The sequence below is a fragment of the Phyllobates terribilis genome, unplaced genomic scaffold (assembly GCF_046119375.1).
Source record: "Phyllobates terribilis strain yellow unplaced genomic scaffold, ASM4611937v1 Scaffold_44__1_contigs__length_10104851, whole genome shotgun sequence".
NCBI classification, from domain to species: domain Eukaryota; kingdom Metazoa; phylum Chordata; class Amphibia; order Anura; family Dendrobatidae; genus Phyllobates; species Phyllobates terribilis.
The window spans coordinates 7,194,949-7,217,275 of record NW_027362804.1 but is presented as its reverse complement, the minus strand read 5'-3'; positions in this window follow the sequence as shown (position 1 = coordinate 7,217,275).

The window sequence follows — 22,327 nt, the reverse complement described above, 5'->3', positions numbered from 1 at the left end:
GATGGAGAGTCCTGATCTCCTGGTCTAACCTTCTGCATGATTAGAAAGCAGAGGTAACAGCTCTTAGACAAGGAAGGAGCCGCACAGCTGAGTTTCTCTGTGTCACATTACAAACCCTTTTATTGACTCTCCTGATTATGGAGTGTGCCAGTATCACACTTATGTCTTCTGTGCTCACTTGTATTCTCTCTGCAGTGATATTAGGCTGTTATTACACCTCACACAGGAGCAGTGTGAGCAGAAGCAGGACAGTCTGCTCTAATCTCACTGCAGAATGAGTACATGTTGAGCACAACGCATCTAAGTGTGATACTGACACTGTGCTCTCATTTCTGGACAGGCAGTATGGGATAGGCGCAGTACAGCAGAGGTGAGAGTGCCATAAGAGGAGGAGAGCTGTTAGAAAGGTTTGTAATGTTGCACAACTAAACTCCCTTGTGCTGCCCCTTCAACCACAGAGACCTTAACTGAAAGGCATTAGTCAGTTATGTGCTATAATTGACTCGCCCCCTGGGCCGTGTGGCACTCGGATCCGGGCAATTAGGGAAACGATGGGATTAGTAGTGGCAACCCGGTTCCGTGGCTCAGGGTGGTCAGGCCAGTGGTAGTCCGTTATGTGTTATTGATAATGTCCGACTACGCCACCCGTGGATTGCGGTTATTAGGAACCGCCGCTGCATGCAGACCGCTGGGGCTGATGAGGTGTGCAGCTAGGGTAGTGTGACTCCCCACGGGAAGAGTGCGGCCCCAGGGCAGTGTAGTGGATGGTGGGAGTGATGGTAGTGAGAGTCTCAGTGCTGATAGTGCTGGAGGAGCAAGGAGCACACAGACAACAGGTTGCAGTCCAGGGTCTTTACTGAAACAGGTAAACTGACCCATAAACAGTCCCAGCTAGGAGGGGACCTGGATGTCTGAGAGCAACGGGGAAATTGGCCCTGGTCAGGGTGAGGGTGTAGGCCTACCGTGCTTTCTACGCTCCTTCTGGCTATCTCCTCCTGATAGGGTAACAGCTCACGTTTCCGAGCTTTCCATGTATTCTCGCCTGTATGGCCTGCAACGTGGGTTCCTTTCTGCTCCCAGCCTTGTACGGCTTTACTGGTCCCTTCGGTTGTGGCAGGACCTCCAGGCTTCTTAGGCCAAGGAAAGTACAGTCCCTTGCAAACTGGTTCTCTGCTGGGGGATGTGGAATTCTTCCAGCCTCAGACACCAAAGTCTGGTAAAGTTAAGTCTTTTCTCTGCCAAGACAGGCTCTCTTCGCCTCTTGTCTCTGGCTTGTGGCTCTCCTCCTGCCACACTTCCTCTTAGGTGCAATCAACTTTCTGTCCCTGCTCCACTCTGGGACACGTCTCAGAGCTGAGACAGGCAATCCAGTTCTCCCTAACCCTGCCCTCAGCACCAGCTTTTATAGGGGCAGCCAGCTCCCCCTACTGGCCTGAGACAGGAGGCATTGCATGCTAATGTTCCCCTGACCAGAGAACCTCCCCCTTGCTCTCAGACACAGCTTTAATTACACTTGTGGCATCCAGGTAGGGTGACACATTCCCCCCTAGTGAAATTTAGTACTCCGGGACTAAACAATAAACAAAGACAATATGCACAACAATAAAACATTAATAGACAGACGACGCACAAATTGAGTTCTTTAGGTCACAGTGTGGTCTGTGACCGGGTGTCCATATCACCAATACAAAGGGGAGCCTTAACCAGGTGGGGGTCTGTCCTACCCCAAGTCCTTCACAGTCTTAGTTCATTCCTGGGTTAAGCTCCGAACGCAGTCCATACAAGGTCCCGGTTATAAAAAAGTCCATAACCTGTGAGTCCTTACGGTAGCTGCAAGAAACTGAAACACACTATTAATAAACATGCAGGTAACTTTGCAAACGATTCAACATTTGGCAACAGGGTTATTTACAATTTTAGTACACTCTATATTCTCCAGTGAGCGGGTATCTGTCCCTTTGTGCTCCTGGTTGACCTCCTTAACCCACTGTCTGGTGGTGGACTAACCTGGCTTTCCCCACTAGCGTTAGGGGTACAGCTACCAGCTGGGTGTACAGGTAGGGCAGGCAGCTGTCTGCGGGTCCTTTGGCTTAACGCAAGGCATGGCAGGCTCACTGTCAGCAGAGGGTTGACTCTCCTGGGCTGCTGGTACAGGCTCTTCTGCCTCTGGAACCGCTTGCTCCTCTTCACCTTCCGGCTCTGGTGTTGGTTGTTGCTGTGCAGGTTGCAGGAAATGCAGGACGGGTACCACTATAGCATCATTTATGCGAGTCCAGGACTGAGGGAACTCTCCGAGAACGGTGCTGATCATTTCTTCCTTGTCCTCTGCGGGTTCAAGGTCACTCTGATCCTCTTCTGCACTACGGAGTTGCTCGGGGCACCTTTTGAGGTGGTCTCTGGAAACGACACTAGTGGTTTCTCCTCCGTCCTTGGTGATTACGCACACCTTTGGGTTGTCGTGGTCAGACTGCAGTACGGTGTAGGGTTCCCTTTCCCACTGGTCGTCCAATTTATGTAGCCTTCTCTTCCGCTTCAGGACTTGCTCACCAGGTTCTAGGGGACCAGCAGGGGCGTGTTGATTGAAGAGTCTTTCTTGCTTCTCTCTCACCTGGGCCAGGCTCTTCTCCACACGTTCCTGTACCTTCTTGTACTGCAGTTGCCTTTCCGTATCCCAGTCTGCATCCAGGGAGGTGTCCTCAGGTATTAGGACTCCCATCTCCAGGTCTACGGGCAGCTTACCTGGTCTAGCTCGCATCAGGTAAGCCGGGGTGCAGTTTGTAGCATTCACCGGGATATTGTTGTACATGTCTACCAGGTCCGGCAGTTTTTCTGGCCACAGGCTGCGTTCCTCCAGGGGCAACGTCTTCAGGAGATCAATGACTATATTGTTCATCTTCTCACACATCCCGTTGGTTTGGGGGTGGTAAGGCGTTGTCCGAATCTTCTTACAGCCATAGAGGTTGCAGAACTCCTGGAAGATTTCAGCTTCAAACGCTGGACCCTGGTCTGTCAGGACCTGTTCCGGATACCCGTGTGGACGGCAGAAGTATTGCTGGAAGGCTCGGGCCGCTGTTTGGGCTGTCAAGTCCTTTACCGGGACCACCACTAGAAAACGGGAATAGTGGTCCACGATTGTCAGGGCATAGATGTATCCAGACCGGCTTGGAGCCAATTTGACGTGGTCCAGAGCTACCAGCTCAAGAGGCTGCGTGGTGACGATGGGCCTCAAGGGTGTCTTCTGGCTGGTACGGTCCTTCCTCCTTAGGTGACAAGGGCCACAGTCTCTGCACCATTTTTCTACAGCTCCTCTCATGCCGACCCAAAAGAATCTTCCTCTTAGCAGGAACTCCAGTTTCTTCCAGCCGAAGTGTCCCGCTCTGTCATGGTAAGTAAGCCCCCAGGACCATAGCTGCATCTCGCCTTGGGACCACGACTTGCCAGGTCAGCTCGTGCGTCCGGTGGTTAACAATCCTTCTGCACAACTTGCCTTCGTAGAGTAACAGCTTGCTCTTCTCCTTCCATAGCTGCTTTGCTTCCTCTGGGGCATCTGGATCTAGGCGGGCGTCTTCCCGGGTCAGCAGATCTTTCACCAGGCGGACTGCAGGGTCACTATCTTGGGTCTCGGCCCAGCTGTGGTGAGGTAGGGGATTCATCATCACAGTTGTTAGATCCTCCTCCTTCACGCGGTGAGAGTGTTGAGCGGCTCCATACCGGTGAAACGCGGGGAGTTCTACCTCTTCCAGCTCTTCTGGGTCTTCGTCACCTTCAGGTAAGTGAGGCATTCTTGATAGGGCGTCTGCGTTGGCGTTGGTTTTGCCTGCCCGGTACTTGATCACGAAGTCATAGTTGGAGAGACGGGCCATCCACCGCTGTTCCGGGGCACCCAGCATTGTCCAGGTGTGTCAACGGGTTGTTGTCCGTGTACACGGTGAACTTTGCAGAGGCCAGGTAATGCTTGAAGCGTTCCGTCACGGCCCACACCACCGCCAAGAATTCTAGCTTGAAGGAGCTGTAATTCTCCGGGTTCCTCTCGGTGGGCCTCAGCTTCCGGCTGGCGTATGTGATCACCCGTTCTCTGCCCTGTTGGTTTTGGGACAGTACGGCTCCCAGTCCCACATTACTGGCATCTGTGTGGAGAATGAAAGGCTGGCCATAATCAGGGTAGGCCAGGATCTCATCCCCAGTGAGGGCCAACTTTAGCTGGCGGAAGGACTCCTCTTCCGGTTTATCCCACTTGAAGGGTGGCTTTTGACTTCTGGACTTGGACTGTCCGATCAGGAGGTCCTGCATAGGAGCTGCCATCTTAGTGAACCCGGGGATGAACCTTCGGTAGTAGCCTACCAACCCGAGAAACTGTCTCACCTCTTTGATGTTCGAGGGGCTTGGCCAGCTCTTGATTGCCGTGACCTTGTCAGGGTCGGGGGCCACTCCTTCCGTGCTTACCACGTGCCCTAGGTACTGGACCTTTGGTTTCAGCAGGTGGCACTTCGATGGTTTCACCTTCAGGCCATAGCCTGCCAGGGCTTCGAACGCCTCAGCCAGGTGCTTGAGATGGTCCTCGCAGGTCTTCGAATAGACGATCACGTCGTCCAGGTAAAGGAGGACCGTCTCGAAGTTTCGGTGCCCTAGACAGCATTCCATCAGCCGCTGGAAGATCCCTGGTGCGTTGCAGAGCCCGAAAGGCATACAGTTAAATTCGCTCAGTCCCATCGGGGTGGTGAAGGCGGTCTTCTCCTTGTCTGCCTCTGCCACAGGAACCTGCCAGTACCCGCTAGTAAGGTCCAAAGTAGAAAAGAAGTTAGCAGATTTTAGTGCGGCTAAAGACTCTTCTATTCTAGGCAGCGGATATGCGTCTTTGTGGGTGATACGGTTGATCTGTCTATAGTCCACGCACATTCTCATGGTGCCGTCTTTCTTTTTGACCAGAACCAAGGGGGCTGCCCAGGGGCTACAGCTGTCTCTAATGACCCCAGCTTCTTTCATCTCCCTTAGCATACCCTTGGCGTTCTGATAATGTGCAGGGGGTACAGGCCTGTGTCTCTCTTTTATTGGTGGGTGGCTCCCTGTGGGGATGTGGTGTTCTATCCCTTTTACTCTGCCGAAGTCTAGCGGGTGCTTACTAAAGACTCTCTCGTACTCCCGTACCACCCGGTAGACTCCTTGTTTTTGGTGCAGGGGAGTGGAGTCAGCACCCACGTGGAGTTTCTGCCACCAGTCCTCCTTTTGTTTCTGGGAGCCATTACCCTCCGCCTGTGGAGATGGAGGCAAGGGTTCCACGGCCCTGATAGCTTGGTGTTCGACGACAAACAGTTTGGCGAGTGTAGCGTACCTGGGTAAGTGTACTTCCCTCTCCCCAATGTTGAGGATGCGGACGGGCACCCTCCCATGACGGACATCAACCACCCCCGGGCTGTCAAAATGGTGGGCCTGCTGTCTGAGTACACGGGTTCTACCATGGCTTGGTAGTCTCTACCTCTCAACCCGATTGCAGTCCGACACCAGATCATCATTTCACTTTTGGGAGGCATGGAAATGGGGAATGGATCACTGAGTCTTACGCTATCGATCTCACCACCAGACAGTTCTACCTGCTGCCGTCTCATCAGGGCTTTTATCTCCTTGTTGAGGACTCTCTGTTGGCTGGAACTAGCATTCACCGCCACCTGTTGTAGAATTACAATTACCTCTGAAAGACAATTTTCAATTATGTTAGTACCCACAGTTATTTTAGGGTGACTTTCATGACGGTCAATGTCCACAATAATCACTCCCTGTGCCGGCAGTTCAACTTTACCAATTTTAATGGTCATCTCCTTGAACCCCATCTGCGGCACGGGTAAGCCATTACTGGCGATGATGCTCAAGTTACTGTTTGGATACCGTGTGATATCAGCATCAGTCCAATACTGCTTAAAAAGTACATAAGGGATAGTGGTTACTTGTGACCCAGTATCCAGCAAGGCGCTCATGGGGATACCGTCCAGCACCACAGGTAAAACCGGGCGCCCCCCAACGTACTTATTACGCCAATTGTAAGGGCCTGGTGATCTTATGCCTGGGGGTTGACCCTTTGCCCCAGGTTGGACCCGTTTAAATTACAGTACCTGGAAATGTGTCCGGGCTGGTTGCATCGACGGCAAATGGGCTGTCCATCCTCTGCGTAGCGGTCTGTGGGCCTCCCTCGGAACGACGGGATCCTCCTCTGTCGACGCCACGGGACATCCTCCGGACTTGAAGCCAGCTCGATGGGTCTTGACGGGTCCACTTGCAACGCCTGGACGGTCCTGGTCAACGCCCCGACGCTCCTGGTCAGCTCCTGGACTTGGTGGTGCAGGCCTTTCGACGGGGCTTGGTTCAGGGCCTGTGCATCAGCCTCCACGGAGTCCATAGAGGAGGGCGCCGCCTCCTGGTGGTAGGTGATAGCAGGGCGCCGGGGGTTTATAGCGCCACTGGTTGCAGATTCACGGAGCACCCTTATGGCCCTGTCCTTAAATTGGGCAAAGGTCAGGTCGGGGTTCTGAAAGAACATGAGGCGCAGCTGGGCCCTGTGGGCGCTGGACAGCAGACCCTCTATGAATTGTTCTGTTAGCAGCTTATCGGTTTCCTGCACACTGCCAGGGTCAGTTTGTTGAATAGCCCTCAAGGCTTCCTGTAAATTTAAGGCATAGTCTCTGATGCTGTCCTGTGCCCGCTGCTTACATCCATAGAACCTCATTTTAATCTCAGCGGAGGTACGTGTATCAAAGGTACCCCGCAGCCGGGCCAGAATACCCTTCACAGTCCCTTTCTCCTCAATGGGCCATGATTTTACCTCCCTTTGGGCTGCGCCAGTTAACTGCCCTGTCAATATGCTGACCTTCTGTTCCTCTGTCAGGGTGTAAACTTGGAACAAACTATACAGTCTTTCCTTGAAGTCAGTTAGGGCATGGGGCTCCCCTGAGTATTTGGGCAGCCAGGCCGCTCCAGGGATGTAGGGCAAGGAAAAGGGCATCACCGCTGCTGCGGCTGCGTTGGTGGTAGTGGGCGCCTCTGTGTCCGACATCTTCCTCCCCCCTAGTTAAACGTGGCCTACCTTCCGACGATCCTCTTCTGTAGGCCGCGGCTCCGCTGCTGCTGCTCTGGACGAGGACCTGGCGTCGCGTCCTGATGACGTCAGCGTCGCTCTCTCTCCCTTCCAGGACCTTGCGCAGCGTCGGTGCGTGGGGCGGAGCTTCGGATCTCGCGCGGTTTTGACGTCCACGCCCCTCTTCTTCCCGCGCGGCGTCCTGAAGATGGCGTCCGATGGCGGGAAGACGGCAGAAGACGGCGGGAAACGGTCCAAGATGGCGTCTGATGGCGGGAATCGGCTCCGGATGGCGGGAAACGACTCCGGACGGCGGGAAACGGTCCGAGATGGCGTCTGATGGCGGGAAACTTCTCCACAGGTAAGTTTACAACAGTCTTTTTCAGGCACGCAGTACCCGGTGGTTGCGGGCACGAAATCCTGCCGACTACGCCAAAGCTGACTCGCCCCCTGAGCCGTGGGGCACTCGGATCCGGGCAATTAGGGAAACGATGGGAGTAGTAGTGGCAACCCGGTTCCGTGGCTCAGGGTGGTCAGGCCAGTGGTAGTCCGTTATGTGTTATTGATAATGTCCGACTACGCCACCCGTGGATTGCGGTTATTAGGAACCGCCGCTGCATGCAGACCGCTGGGGCTGATGAGGTGTGCAGCTAGGGTAGTGTGACTCCCCACGGGAAGAGTGCGGCCCCAGGGCAGTGTAGTGGATGGTGGGAGTGATGGTAGTGAGAGTCCCAGTGCTGATAGTGCTGGAGGAGCAAGGAGCACACAGACAACAGGTTGCAGTCCAGGGTCTTTACTGAAACAGGTAAACTGACCCATAAACAGTCCCAGCTAGGAGGGGACCTGGATGTCTGAGAGCAACGGGGAAATTGGCCCTGGTCAGGGTGAGGGTGTAGGCCTACCGTGCTTTCTGCGCTCCTTCTGGCTATCTCCTCCTGATAGGGTAACAGCCCACGTTTCTGAGCTTTCCGTGTATTCTCGCCTGTATGGCCTGCGACGTGGGTTCCTTTCTGCTCCCAGCCTTGTACGGCTTTACTGGTCCCTTCGGTTGTGGCAGGGCCTCCAGGCTTCTTAGGCCAAGGAATGTACAGTCCCTTGCGGACTGGTTCTCTGCTGGGGGATGTGGAATCCTTCCAGCCTCAGACACCAAAGTCTGGTAAAGTTAAGTCTTTTCTCTGCCAAGACAGGCTCTCTTCGCCTCTTGTCTCTGGCTTGTGGCTCTCCTCCTGCCACACTTCCTCTTAGGTGCAATCAACTTTCTGTCCCTGCTCCACTCTGGGACACGTCTCAGAGCTGAGACAGGCAATCCAGTTCTCCCTAACCCTGCCCTCAGCACCAGCTTTTATAGGGGCAGCCAGCTCCCCCTACTGGCCTGAGACAGGAGGCATTGCATGCTAATGTTCCCCTGACCAGAGAACATCCCCCTTGCTCTCAGACACAGCTTTAATTACACTTGTGGCATCCAGGTAGGGTGACACATAATCATGCAGGAGGTTAGCCCAGGAGATCAGGTCTGTATCCTTACATCTCAGACACTGAGAAATCTGCTCTAAGCTATGGTGGGGATGTGATCATCTCTCTTTTCAGTGTTATCATCTGCTTATAATTGGTCAGCATCATGCAGGGAGAAGAATTTCGCACCCTCAGTGAAAACTCTGATAACATCTACTTGAACTTAATTTTTTTAACTCATTAGGCGCCAAATACTTTCATTGCTAATATCTCCGCAAATGAAAGATAAAATAGAAAAAAAAAACATGAAAAATTTGGTGACAGGTCCTCTTTAGGATAAGACAACCCTTTTAAATGTAAGAATTGAATTTTAGTCAAAAAAATGTATGCAACAAAAATGCCACATGTGATTTGATCCAAAAACATGCTGCATTTCAAGATGAGAGAAGCAAGTATTTGCAAAAAAAAAGTTAAAAGGGTCATTCACTGTTATGATATTGATCACTTATACTTAGGTTGGACCACCAAGATCAGATTGGTAGAGTTCCAACACTCTGCAACCCCTTTGATTCCATGCTGGAGCTGGTAACAGCTGATTGGTGGTGTTAGGATTTGGACACCTATCAATCTGATACTACTGACTTATATTGATGCCTTCTCCTAATTGATAAGTGGTAGCATACACCTTTAAAACAATACGTAGTTTTTATTTAGTTGTAAGATGAAAGTGACTCTACACATTAAGGCGTGTCATGGTCTGAGCACAAAATGATTCTAAGATTAGTTGCTGGCCTCTTGACCCGAACTTAAGAGCTTAAGGCCATGTTCATACATTCAGTAATTTGGTCAGTATTTTACTTCAGTATTAGGAAGCCAAAACCAGGAGTGGAACAATTAGAGGAAAAGTATAATAGAAACACGTCACTGATGAAACTTAGTGAACGTGTGAAGGTGGCCTAATAGAGACGCTGTGGAGAAGGACAGAAGCGCACACAAAATAGGGCAATAGCGTCTGATAAGGGGTAGGGATAACTGATGGTAGCGCTCACCTAGAGGTGTTGTGTGCAGTCACAACAGCTATAATGGTGTAGAAAGCCGCTGCTGCCCTGTGGCTGGAGGAAAGGTTCTTCAAGAGGTGGAATGGCAAAAATGGAAGCTTGCACATTTAGGTGGGCTGTGCTGCGGGAGTGAAGAGCTTGTTTTTTTTTTATACCTTGAGAAAGGCCCTGGTCCATTGCAGAAACGCATTGATATTAATAAAAAACGTTTGGGAATCCCAACGCTCTTCATTCCCACAGTGCAGCCCACCTAAACGTGCCAGCTTCCATTTCTGCCAATGTGGCCTAATAGACGTATATGAGGCTGTCAAAGTTCAGGACAGGAGACTCGCAAACAGCTTGTGCATCACGATCTATGACACACAGATGTGTGAATACGCCATTAGTCTCATATAAGATTACCTGCATCAAGTTTCAAAGGAGCAATTGTAACCCTCTTTCAATTATTTAAAGGGATTTTCCCACAAATAAAATTCATTTTAATCAATAGATCTTGGAATAATAATAAGTTCCACAATTGGATGTGTTTAAATAAAATGTTCCTGTGCTGAGATAATCTTATAAATGTTCCCCTGCTGTGTACTGTGTAATAGTAAACACTTTGGCCAGCATAATGAAGATCACGAGTATGGAGTGCGGAAGAACCACAACTCACACCCCATGGTCGCACAAGAAATTGCTTACTCAAAATAAGTGTAAAAACACAAGAGAGAACTGAGTGTACAGCATATAAAAAATACTTTATTAGTAGAAGTATAAATACACAATATTATAAATATAGTGAAATAATGCAAATAGGGAGACGATACAGAGCCACAGGGGCACGTGACAACTATCCACGGCTTACCAAAATGGTAGGATAGTGTAAAAGAGGGAAAAAGGGGGGGGGGGGGACGACCCAAAGCAACATGTGCTAATAAATGGCGAGATAGGAGAGGTTCTATAGAAGGATATCAATACATTAAATAATGGTGAATACATATCCCATTTTTCCCCTAATGGGGCCAGAGTAGATAAAATCCATAATATAGGATACACTCACCGAAAAGGTCACCAGGGGACGCTCAAGGAAGGGGTCAGGGAACAAGGCAGGAGCAGACCAGTGTGGGACCTGCGGGCCTTTACGCGCGTTTCGCAGGTTTGCTTTGTCAAGAGGCGTGTGTACAGTGTAATGTCTGACCATACAGGAACATGGTCTGAACATACCACATCTCCTGGACAGGGAGGATGCAAAATAGTATACTGACATTACAGCCGGGGATCACAGCCGATTCTTTAAGTGAGGTAAAACAAGTTTTTAAACAGGCAGGGAAATGTTTTACCTCACAGAATCAGCTGCCATCCTGTGGTGTCCTGTCTGTATACTCTTTTGCTTCCTCCCATGGCCAGCTGTGTTATGTGCAGACCATGTTCGCTCCAGTGGGAGTCTGTTTATGACACGACACAGTAAAAGTGCAGTCATCAGTAATGATGTCAGCTACAAAGCTATTATAGTAAGGCCCAGCGTAGTGTGGAGGTCCAATGTGACACTGAAGATGTCCGCCTAGAGATAGATGCTGGTTATTGAGTTGCAGTTGTTGATCCATGTAACGCATAGGTTCACCTTTATACACCATTTCACCCATTTACCCAGATCATCAATCTTCAGAACGTCTTCAAATGTAGCATAAGTTTGTAAAAAATGATTCTGTATTTGTATCATAGCTCAAAGCTGCATTCACACTGAATTACTACTGAATGTAAAGGTGTGAGATAACACATGATTAGCTACAGCTTAGTTCTGCTGTACTGCTTTTTGTAGGGTCCTGTTCTGTGCTCCGGCCCTCCGTCTGTAGGTCCATTATGCATTCATTTGCTTTTCATGGCAAAAAAGGTGCAGCATGCAGCGCTATTCCTTACCATCCAAACAATGCAGACCTCGAAGACCACTCAGCGGCTTGCGTCAATGGGATCCAGGGGTGCCATATGGCAATGGATCCACAGGGATCCAGCATTGAATTTTTTTTCCCTAATAACTGACTTAATGCTGCCCCTTCTAACACATCAGATGACTGTATGATGCCAAGAATACAAATAAAGTAAAGAGCATAATTGCTGTCCAGACACTGAACAAGCAGGCTATGCAGTAAAATTAAGAATGATCGATGTAGATATGGAAGAGAATAAGGTATAACTCAGGGCCAGTGCAAGACAAGTAATTCTATCTAGTAACAAAGTTTCTCAATTTATTATGTAGATTATAAATGGATGTAATATAAAATTGTTTTGCGGATGAATCGCTGCTCTGAGTGTTAGATTTTCAAAGTGGTAAAAGGGTTTATCTGCCAGTAATGATATTTACCTGGGGACATCCACCTATTGGAGACAGGCCATTAAAACTGGCCAAACTTTCTCCTTACTTTCTTGGCCACTGTGGGTCTTTTTGGACTGCAAATGATTGATAAGTGTTGGTAAGAGTTTTTGAAGTATATATGTCATAAGTGTCTATGGTTGGAGAACCCCTTTAAAGAAAAACATTGGTCAACAATTTTAGGAATTGTAAGGAAGGTTAGAAGATGTTTGGCTACGGTCAAAGTCTGGTGGTTTCACATTTTATATAATTTAGGCTTTGCATGTGTTAGTTCACTATATCGCACCTCTGATCTCTCTATTGGACCATGTAAAACATAAAAAACCTATTGACATGAGAAAGGATCTGCAGGATCGGTGATGATAGTTACTGGGAACCCCACCAATCACTAGAGTGGGGATCCCTATCCTCTCTTATGGAGGAAATAGTATGGAGCCGTTGCCAGGCATGCGCACTGCCACACTCCATTCAGTGTCTATGGGACTGATGGGGACAGCCGAGAACATCAGCAGCCCCGTATATATATATATATATATATATATATATATATATATATATATATATGATGCGCCCCCTGGGCCGTGGGGTACCCGGAGCCGGGCCTGTAGATGCTGGGGGTTGTAGTCACCGTGGCGGTGAAGCGGTCCGTGACCCAGGGCGGTCAAACCAGGGTAGTCTATGTGTGTCTGTTATGTATAGTCCGACTACGCCACCTGTGGAATGCGGTTATTGGGAACCGCTGCTGCGGAGCAGTCCGCTGAAGCTGGTGGTATGTGCAGCAGGTGATGTAACTCCCCACAGGAAGAGTGGAGCTTCAGGGCAGCGTGTATGGATGATGGTGGTGGTAGTGCAAGGTATCAGTAATGACAACACGGTGTCTTTGTAGTGCAGTCCCAGGGTCTTTACTGTTGGCAATTATATGGGCCCCAACGGGAGTACCGGCTAGTGATGAGGGCCTGATCAGTCTGAGAACAATCCTAGAGTCCTCCTAGCCAGGTGAAGTTGTAGGCCTGCCGTTGATGACTATACTCTTTGGCTATCCCGCTTATAGTCGTGCTGTAGCCCACGTCCCTGAGTGTAACGTGCTGCGCTCACCCGTATGGCTGGCGACTTGGACCTTGTGTATTCCTCACTCCTCTGTGGCGATACGGGTCCTTTCGTGTGGCTGAGCCTCCGAGCTTCTGTTGGGCCAGGAGACCTGCAATCCCCTGCCCTGCGGTATCTGCTGCTGGGTTTGCAATCCCCACAGCCTCGGACTCCGGTGTCCGGTCCTCTGTGGATACTATCCAGGACGAGCTAGCTCCAGCTCCAGTCCCTGGCTCTTTACTCCTTCATGTCCTACTTGACTCCATACACTAGACTGACTAATCCCGCCTCCAGATCCAGTTATATAGGGCAGGATCCTCCCCTTTCTGGTCTGGGTCAGGAGGTGTTGCATGTAATGTGTTCCTGACCAGGAAACTCCTGTTTTGCTCCCAGACATGGTATTACTACCACTGTGGCAACCAGACCCTCTGGGGTGCCACATTCCCCCTAGTAAATTTCAGTACTCCGGGACTGAGCATATTTTGCAGAAATATAACAGACAACAATAAATAATAGCAATAACAATACATGAACATATTTACAAGCATTACTGTCTTTTTAGGTCTCGGTATCATACGTAACCAGGTGTCCATTTCACCCAACAAGGTGCACTTCTTGAGGGACCCTTCCCAAATCCTCCACGGAGGCCCTGGGGTGGCTGCAGGGCATAGATGATCCAGGTGTTGGACCACGTCTTCGGCCACCTCCAACGGGTTTTTGTTCAGTGGTCTGGCACAAAAGGGGGCTCTTTATAGGTGCAACTATTTATAAGGGAAAGTTCTTGGTTATTCACTGTCCATAACCTAAAAGTCTTTGGACCCTTTCCAGGTAACGGGATGAACAGGTTAAATGCACTCATATAAAACATTTCAAAATAGCATTGTCTCTGGCATACCCTTACGGGTAACTATATACAGCATACATTTACTTTAAACTTTACATTTTTAAATTCTCCAACGGGCAGGGGGCTGACCTCTTGTACTTCTGGTGGATCTACGGAATACACTATCTGTCATTGCTCTACCCTGGTCCCTTGTGTCTACCCCTGGTGTGGTCGGTTCAATGTTCACCACACTACAGGTGTTTGGAGGTGTCTCTGGTAGGTTGGGCGGCTTCCTATGGATCCTTTGGCTTACCGTGGGTATGACAGGCTCGCTACTAGCAGAGAGTAGATTCTCCTCATGGTCTGCTGATGAGGAATCTCCGCGGCCAATGGTTCTTCCAACTCTACTGGAACTTCTACAGCTCCCTGAGGAGCTGGTTGGAGAAATGTAAGGACTGGCACAACAATGGAATTATTTACTTGCGTCCATGACCGGGGAAATTCTCCGAGTACTGTGCTGACCATAGACGCATCTCGCCTCGGGACTACCACCTGCCAGACCAGCTCATGTGTCCGGGAGTTGACAGTTCTTCGACACAGCTTCCCTTCATAGATGAACAGCTTGCTCTTTTCTTTCCACAGCTGTTTGGTCTCTTCTGGAGCATCTGAATCAGGGTATGAGTCAGCTTGTGTCAGCAACTCTTTGACTAGGCGAACAGCCGGGTCACTGTCTTGTGTTTCTGCCCATCCATGGTGGGGCAATGGATTGAACGTGGCTTCTCTGTTGGCCGAGCACCTGTTCTTCACACAATGGGAGCACTGCTTTATCCCATGGCGGTGGAACGCGGGGATTTCTATCTCTACCAGCTCCTCTGGGTCTTCTCCCCCGTCTGGCAAGTTAGGCATTCTGGACAGCGCATCTGCGTTTGCATTCTTGTGCCCAGCCCAGTACTTGATGGTGAATTCATAGTTAGACAGTCGGGCCATCCATCTTTGTTCCAGGACACCAAGTTTTGTAGTGTCCAGGTGTGTCAGCGGGTTATTATCCGTGTACACAGTGAATTTGGAAGAGGCGAGATAATGTTTGAAGCGCTCAGTCACAGCCCAGACGATGGCAAGGAACTCCAACTTCAAGGAGCTGTAGTTTTCTGGGTTTCTTTCGGTGGGCCGGAGCTTCCTGCTGGCATAGGCTATCACCCTTTCTCTGCCTTGCTGGATCTGGGACAGCACCGCTCCTAGTACCACGTTGCTCGCATCCGTGTGAAGGATGAGGGGTTGGCCATAATCAGGGTAGGCCAGGACCTCGTCTCCTGTTAGGGTCATCTTCAACTTGGTGAAGGACTCATCTTCCAGCTTGTCCCATTTGAATGGTGGTTTCTGGTTCTTGACCTTCCTGGACTGGCCTATCAGGAGGTCCTGCATGGGTGCCGCCATCTTGGTGAAGCCTGGTATAAACCTTCAGTAGTAGCCTACCAACCCGAGGAACTGCCGCAGTTCTTTGATGGTGGAAGGTCTTGGCCAGTCCTTGATTACGGTGATCTTATCGGGGTCTGGTGCTACACCGTCAGTGCTTACCACATGTCCTAAGTACTGTACTTTTGGCTTCAGCAGGTGGCACTTAGACGGCTTCACCTTCAGGCCAAAGTCAGCCAGGGCTTCAAACACTTCCACCAGGTACTTCAGATGATCCTTATATGTCTTGGAGTATACTATGACGTCATCCAGGTACAGCAGGACTGTCTTCGAAGTTCTTATGCCCTAGAAAGCACTCCATCAACCGCTGGAAGGTTCCTGGGGCGTTGCAGAGCCCGAATGGCATGCAGTTGAACTCGCTGAGGCCCATCGGGGTGGTGAATGCGGTCTTTTCCTTATCCGCCTCTGCTACAGGAACCTGCCAATACCCACTAGTAAGATCCAAAGTAGAGAAATAATTAGCAGATTTTAACGCAGCTAGTGACTCCTCTATCCTGGGTAGCGGGTACGCATCTTTATGTGTTATGCGGTTAATTTGCCTGTAGTCTACACACATTCTCATTGTGCCATCCTTTTTCTTTACAAGAACTAATGGAGCTGCCCAGGGGCTACAACTGTCTCTTATTACCCCAGCCTCCTTCATCTCTCGCAACATCCCTTTGGCATTTTGGTAGTGTGCTGGCGGTACAGGCCGGTACCTTTCTTTAATGGGTGGATGGTCTCCCGTGGGGATATGGTGTTGAACCCCCTTTACCTGCCCAAAGCTGAGTGGGTGTTTACTGAAGACCCTTTCATACTCTTAGACCACCCGGTATACTCCTTGTTTTTGGTGTTGAGGGGTGCAGTCAGTGTCCACATGCAGCTTCTGACACCAGTCCTCCATCTGTCCCTCGGAGCCATTACCCTCCGACTGGTTGGATGGAGGTAAGGGTTCCACTGTTTTTATAGCATTTTAATTGACGGTAAATAGCTTGGCTAGGGTGGCATACTGGGGCAAATGGACTTCTTTTTCCCCAACGTTCAGGATGCGGACTGGCACTCTCCCATGGCGGACATCAACCACCCCCCTGGTTGTCAAAATGGTGGGCCTACTGTCAGAGTAGACGGGCTCTACCAGGGCCTGGTAATCTCTACCCCGGAGACCGATTGCTGCCCGGCACCATATCAGCATTTCACTTCTTGGGAGCATGGCAATAGGGAATGGGTCACTCATCCTAACACTGCCAATCTCACCACCAGACAGTTCTACATGTTGTCTTTTCATCAGGGCTCTGATCTCTCTTTGTAGAACCCGCTGCTGGCTGGCACTGGCGGTCTCCGCAACCTGCTGTAACAAGACAATTATTTCTGCAAGACAATTTTCAATGACATTAGTGCCTAAGGTTATCATGGGATGACTTTCTCGGCGATCAATGTCGATAATAATCAGTCCTTGTGCTGGCAGTTCGACTTTGCCAACCTTTATGGTCACTTCTTTGTACCCCACCTGAGGTACGGGTTGACCATAACTAGCATAAATACTCAAATGTTCGTCTGGACGGCGGGTAATGTACGAATCAGTCCAGTACCATTTGAAAAAAATGTAGGGGATGGTGGTCACCTGGGACCCAGTGTCCAGCAACGTGCTCATTGGAAAGCCGTCCAGCACGATAGGTAGGACTGGTCGTCCTCCCACATATTTGTCTCGCCAGCTTGATGGGCCTGGTGGTCTTACGCCTCGGGGTTGGCCCTCTGCCCCAGGTTTTGCTCGTTTAAATGACAGTACCTTGCATAATGTCCTGGCTGGTTGCAGCGGCGGCAGATGGGTTGTCCGTCCTGGTCGTAGCGGTCGCTGTTCCTCTGGATGGTGGAATCCTCTTCTGTCGGCGCCACAGGAACGTCCTCCGGACTGGAAGCCAGCGGGATCTTTCCTTTGGGATACACCTGCAAGGACTGCACAGTTTTGGTTAGCGCAGCTACACTTTTAGTTAACTCTTGGACCTGATGGTGCAGGTCTGTAGACGGGGCATTGTCCAAAGTCTGTGCATCAGCTCCTACAGGCTCCGGGGAAATGGGTGTCACCTCCTGGTTGTAGGTGATAGCGGGGCGCCGGTGAGCTGTAGCACCACCTGGTGCTGGTTCCCTTAGCACCCGGATGGCCCTGTCCTTAAATTGAGCAAATTCCAAGTCAGGGTTTTGCAGAGCCATTATGCGCAGCTGGGTTTGGTGGGCGCTGGACAGTAAACCCTCAATAACAGTCTGTTTTCATAATGCACACTGTCAGGGTCTACCTGTTTGATGGCCCTCAGCGCCTCCTGCAGGTTTAAAGCATAATCTCGTACACTGTCCTGTGCCCGTTGTTTGCACCCATAAAACTTCATCTTTATCTCTGCTGTAGTACAGGTGTCAAAAGTGTCCTTTAGGCGGGCCAGTATCTCTTTTACAGTCCCTTTTTCTCTGGCTGACCAGGATTTTACTTCTCTCTGGGCTGCACCAATCAACTGGCCTACGAGGATGCTCACTTTCTGCTCCTCGGACAGGGGGTATATTTTAAATAAACTGCTTAGTCTCTCCTTGAAGTCACTCAGGGTGTGTGACTCTCCTGAGTACTGGGGCAACCACGCCGCCCCCGGTATATATGGCATGGAGAATGGCATTACAGCGGCAGCGGCCGCGCCGGTGGTTGAAGCTCCCTCCATATCGGGCGTCTTCCTCCCCCCTAGTGAACCGTGGCCTACCTTCCTTCTCCTTTCTTCCGTAGGCCGCAGTTCCGAAGGCGATGGTCTCTGTCGAGGACCTGGCGTCGCACGCGTCTGACATCAGCGTTCGATGTGGCTCCTTCCAGGACCTGGCGCTGCATCCGTGCGTGGGGCGGGGCTTTGGACTTCGCGCATTTCCAGCGATCACGCCCCTCTTCTTCCCGCGCGGCGACTCGAAAATGGCGGACAATGGCGGGAAAACGGCGACAAATGGCGGGAAATCTTCACCACGGTATGCGACACAGTCTGAGAAGGCGCGCAGTACCCAGTGGTAGTGGGCACGCAATCCTGCCGACTACGCCAAAGTTGACGCGCCCCCTGGGCCGTGGGGTACCCGGAGCCGGGCCTGTAGATGCTGGGGGTTGTAGTCACCGTGGCGGTGACCCGGTCCGTGACCCAGGGCGGTCAAACCAGGGTAGTCTATGTGTGTCTGTTATGTATAGTCCGACTACGCCACCTGTGGAATGCGGTTATTGGGAACCGCCGCTGCGGAGCAGTCCGCTGAAGCTGGTGGTATGTGCAGCAAGATGATGTAACTCCCCACAGGAATAGTGGAGCTTCAGGGCAGCGTGTATGGATGATGGTGGTGGTAGTTCAAGGTATCAGTAATGACAACACGGAGTCTTTGCAGTGCAGTCCCAGGGTCTTTACTGTTGGCATTTATATGGGCCCCAACGGGAGTACCAGCTAGTGATGAGGGCCTGATCAGTCTGAGAACAATTGACGCGCCCCCTGGGCCATGTTTCAGGGGATACCCGGAGCCGGATCTGGATGGGGGTAGTAGTCCTTGTGGCGGTGACCCGGTCCGTGCCCAGGGTGTCAAACTAAGTGGCAGTCTATGGCAGTAGATGTTAACTTGATTGTCGACTACGCCACCCGTTGAGTGAGGCTTTGAAGCCGCCACTGCAGAACAGTCCGCTGAGGCCGGTGATATGGGTGCAGCGATGATGGTATAACCCCCAACGGGAGGGGTATGGCCTCAGGGCAGCAGGTGTGGATGATGGGTGCAGTAATGTTGTAGTAAGCAGACTCAGAGGCGGGAGGTGCAGTTCAGGGTTTTTACTTACTGATGTTCTTCTGGTCACTCTGGCCTTGAGTGACCACCCGAGCCGTGCTGCGTCCACCAGGTCCTGGACTCGGCCAACCCCCAGGCAATTCCGGAGCGTGGTCCTGAGCTCCCTTCTGACCCTCTCTCTCTGGCCGTCCCCACCAGGGATCCACCTGTGTCCGGCTCCCTCGGGTCTCTTGTTGGTTGAACCTTCTCTGGCTTCCCTAACCCTATGCTCGGTGTGCCATTCTGGTGGATTTGGTGAGGGTCGTGGTAAAGCTTACCCACGACCTCCGGTTTCTGGCTGAGGATAAGTGGCCTCCACCAGTTCGGGTTCCGGTACCCGTGTCCGCCAACCCTTCACCCTTCTGTCTTAATTCTGGGATCTTGGGGTTCCTTCTTCTTTCCCCTCTGGGCCTTCCTTTCTCCTCTCTCTCTGCAGACTTGGCCTTGGAGCTGGGCCCAGACGGAGCCACAGCTCCCTGTTAGCCCTCCTGGCTGAGCTTCTCTGCTCTGCTCCTCTGGCTCTACAAAGACCCTGTCCTAAGATGGTGCCCACCTTATATACTCCCTCTATGTGTGAGCTCAGGTGACCAGCACCCAATGAGCTCCTAGCCTTACCCAGACTGCTCCCCCTATCTGCCCCTACACTACTGGGATGTTCCACCCCCCTCCCACTCCAGCCAGGGACAGACGCTGTCGTACCTGCACATATATCTGGTGGGAGTACCGTAGTTCTGTCCCCCGGAAATGGGATGTATGTAGTGCATGCAGCTTTCTAAGCTCAGTTCCACACTCCATCCTTACCCGGGAGTGGAATACCACACCTCTGGGTTGAGGTGCAATACCCCTGTAGCAGCCGAGTCCTCAGGGTGCTACACAATCCTAGAGTCCTCCTGGCCAGGTGAAGTTGTAGGCCTGCCGTTGATGACTATACTCTTTGGCTATCCCGCTTATAGTCATGTTGTAGCCCACGTCCCTGAGTGTAAGGTGCTGCGCTCACCCGTATGGCTGGCAACTCGGACCTTGTGTATTCCTCGCTCCTCTGTGGCGGTACGGGTCCTTTCGTGTGGCTGAACCTCCGAGCTTCTGTTGGGCCAGGAGACCTGCAATCCCCTGCCCTGCGGTATCTGCTGCTGGGTTTGCAATCCCCACAGCCTCGGACTCCGGTGTCCGGTCCTCTGTGGATACTATCCAGGACGAGCTCTGTACAGCTCCAGTCCCTGGCTCTTTACTCCTTTGTGTCCTACTTGACTCCATACACTAGACTGACTAACCCCGCCTCCAGATCCAGTTATATAGGGCAGGATCCTCCCCTTTCTGGTCTGGGGCAGGAGGTGTTGCTTGTAATGTGTTCCTGACCAGGAAACTCCTGTTTTGCTCCCAGACATGGTATTACTACCACTGTGGCAACCAGACCCTCTGGGGTGCCACATATACAGTACAGATCAAGAGTTTGGACACACCTTCTCATTTAAAGATTTTTCTGTATTTTCATGACTATGAAAATTGTACATTCACACTGAAGGCATCAAAACTATGAATTAACACATGTGGAATTATATACTTAACAAAAAAGTGTGAAACAACTGAAAATATGTCTTATATTCTAGGTTCTTCAAAGTAACCACCTTTTGCTTTGATGACTGCTTTGCACACTCTTGGCATTCTCTTGATGAGCTTCAAGAGGTAGTCACCGGAAATGGTTTTCACTTCACAGGTGTGCCCTGTCAGGTTTAATAAGTGGGATTTCTTGCCTTATAAATGGGGTCGGGAGCATCAGTTGTGTTGTGCAGAAGTCTGGTGGATACATAGATGATAGTCCTACTGAATAGACTGTTAGAATTTGTATTATGGCAAGAAAAAAGCAGCTAAGTAAAGAAAAACGAGTGGCCATCATTACTTTAAGAAATGAAGGTCAGTCATTCCGAAAAATTGGGAAAACTTTGAAAGTGTCCCCAAGTGCAGTTGGAAAAACCATCAAGCGCTACAAAGAAACTGGCTCACATGAGGACTGCCCCAGGAAAGGAAGACCAAGAGTCACCTCTGCTTCTGAGAATAAGTTTATCCGAGTCACCAGCCTCAGAAATCGCAGGTTAACAGCAGCTCAGATTAGAGACCAGGTCAATGCCACACAGAGTTCTAGCAGCAGACACATCTCTACAACAACTGTTAAGAGGAGACTTTGTGCAGCAGGCCTTCATGGTAAAATAGCTGCTAGGAAACCACTGCTAAGGACAGGCAACAAGCAGAAGAGACTTGTTTGGGCTAAAGAACACGAGGAATGGACATTAGACCAGTGGAAATCTGTGCTTTGGTCTGATGAGTCCAAATTTGAGATCTTTGGTTCCAACCACCGTGTCTTTATGCAGCGCAGAAAAGGTGAACGGAAGGACTCTACATGCCTGGTTCCCACCGTGAAGCATGGAGGAGGAGGTGTGATGGTGTGGGGGTGCTTTGCTGGTGACACTGTTGGGGATTTATTCAAAATTGAAGGCATACTGAACCAGCATGGCGGCATTTTCTCTGTACTGGGTAAACTGGAGATAAACAGCTCTTGTCAGCAGATAGAATATTTCAGACTTTTGCCATATTGATTAATTTGCACATAATTTTCCTGTTTACAGTTTAGGCACCTGGATGGTGGAGGCCTCCATTACACATGTGGACATCTCCGAATTCCAGGACTTGAACACATCATATATATCTTGTTTTTTCACTTCAAAGTCCGTTATTATCCGTAAATAAGCCGGAGCCTTCACAATTTTACTTACTTAATAATAATCTATTAATCTTGAATAAATGCTCCAGATCCTGGATTTTACAATTTGGCCATTAGGTTCCATTATGTAAAATCAGGAGCTGACCTTCTTTATTGGTAAATCACGATGTAATTCAGGTTAATGATTCTTATGATTTTGCTAATAAAAACACTATTGCATTGTATACGTGTCGTTGTGTGATTGATCTAGATCCCAGCAGCCTCAATTGTCCGCTATTATTGAGAAGTCTTGGCTGCTAGATATGGCAGTGTCATCAATCTCAAGAAGCCTTTTATTCTCACATACATGATAGAATCCAATAGTAAACATCAGCATATCCCTTCCAGGAGCGGAACGACATCGGTCACAGCAGGTGTGATCGGGCCCGTGCAGGAGGGGGGTCAGCCGCCACCAGCACCTATTTCAGTTAGAGGTGCATGCAAGGACACACATTCAGCTGAAATGTATTGAGAC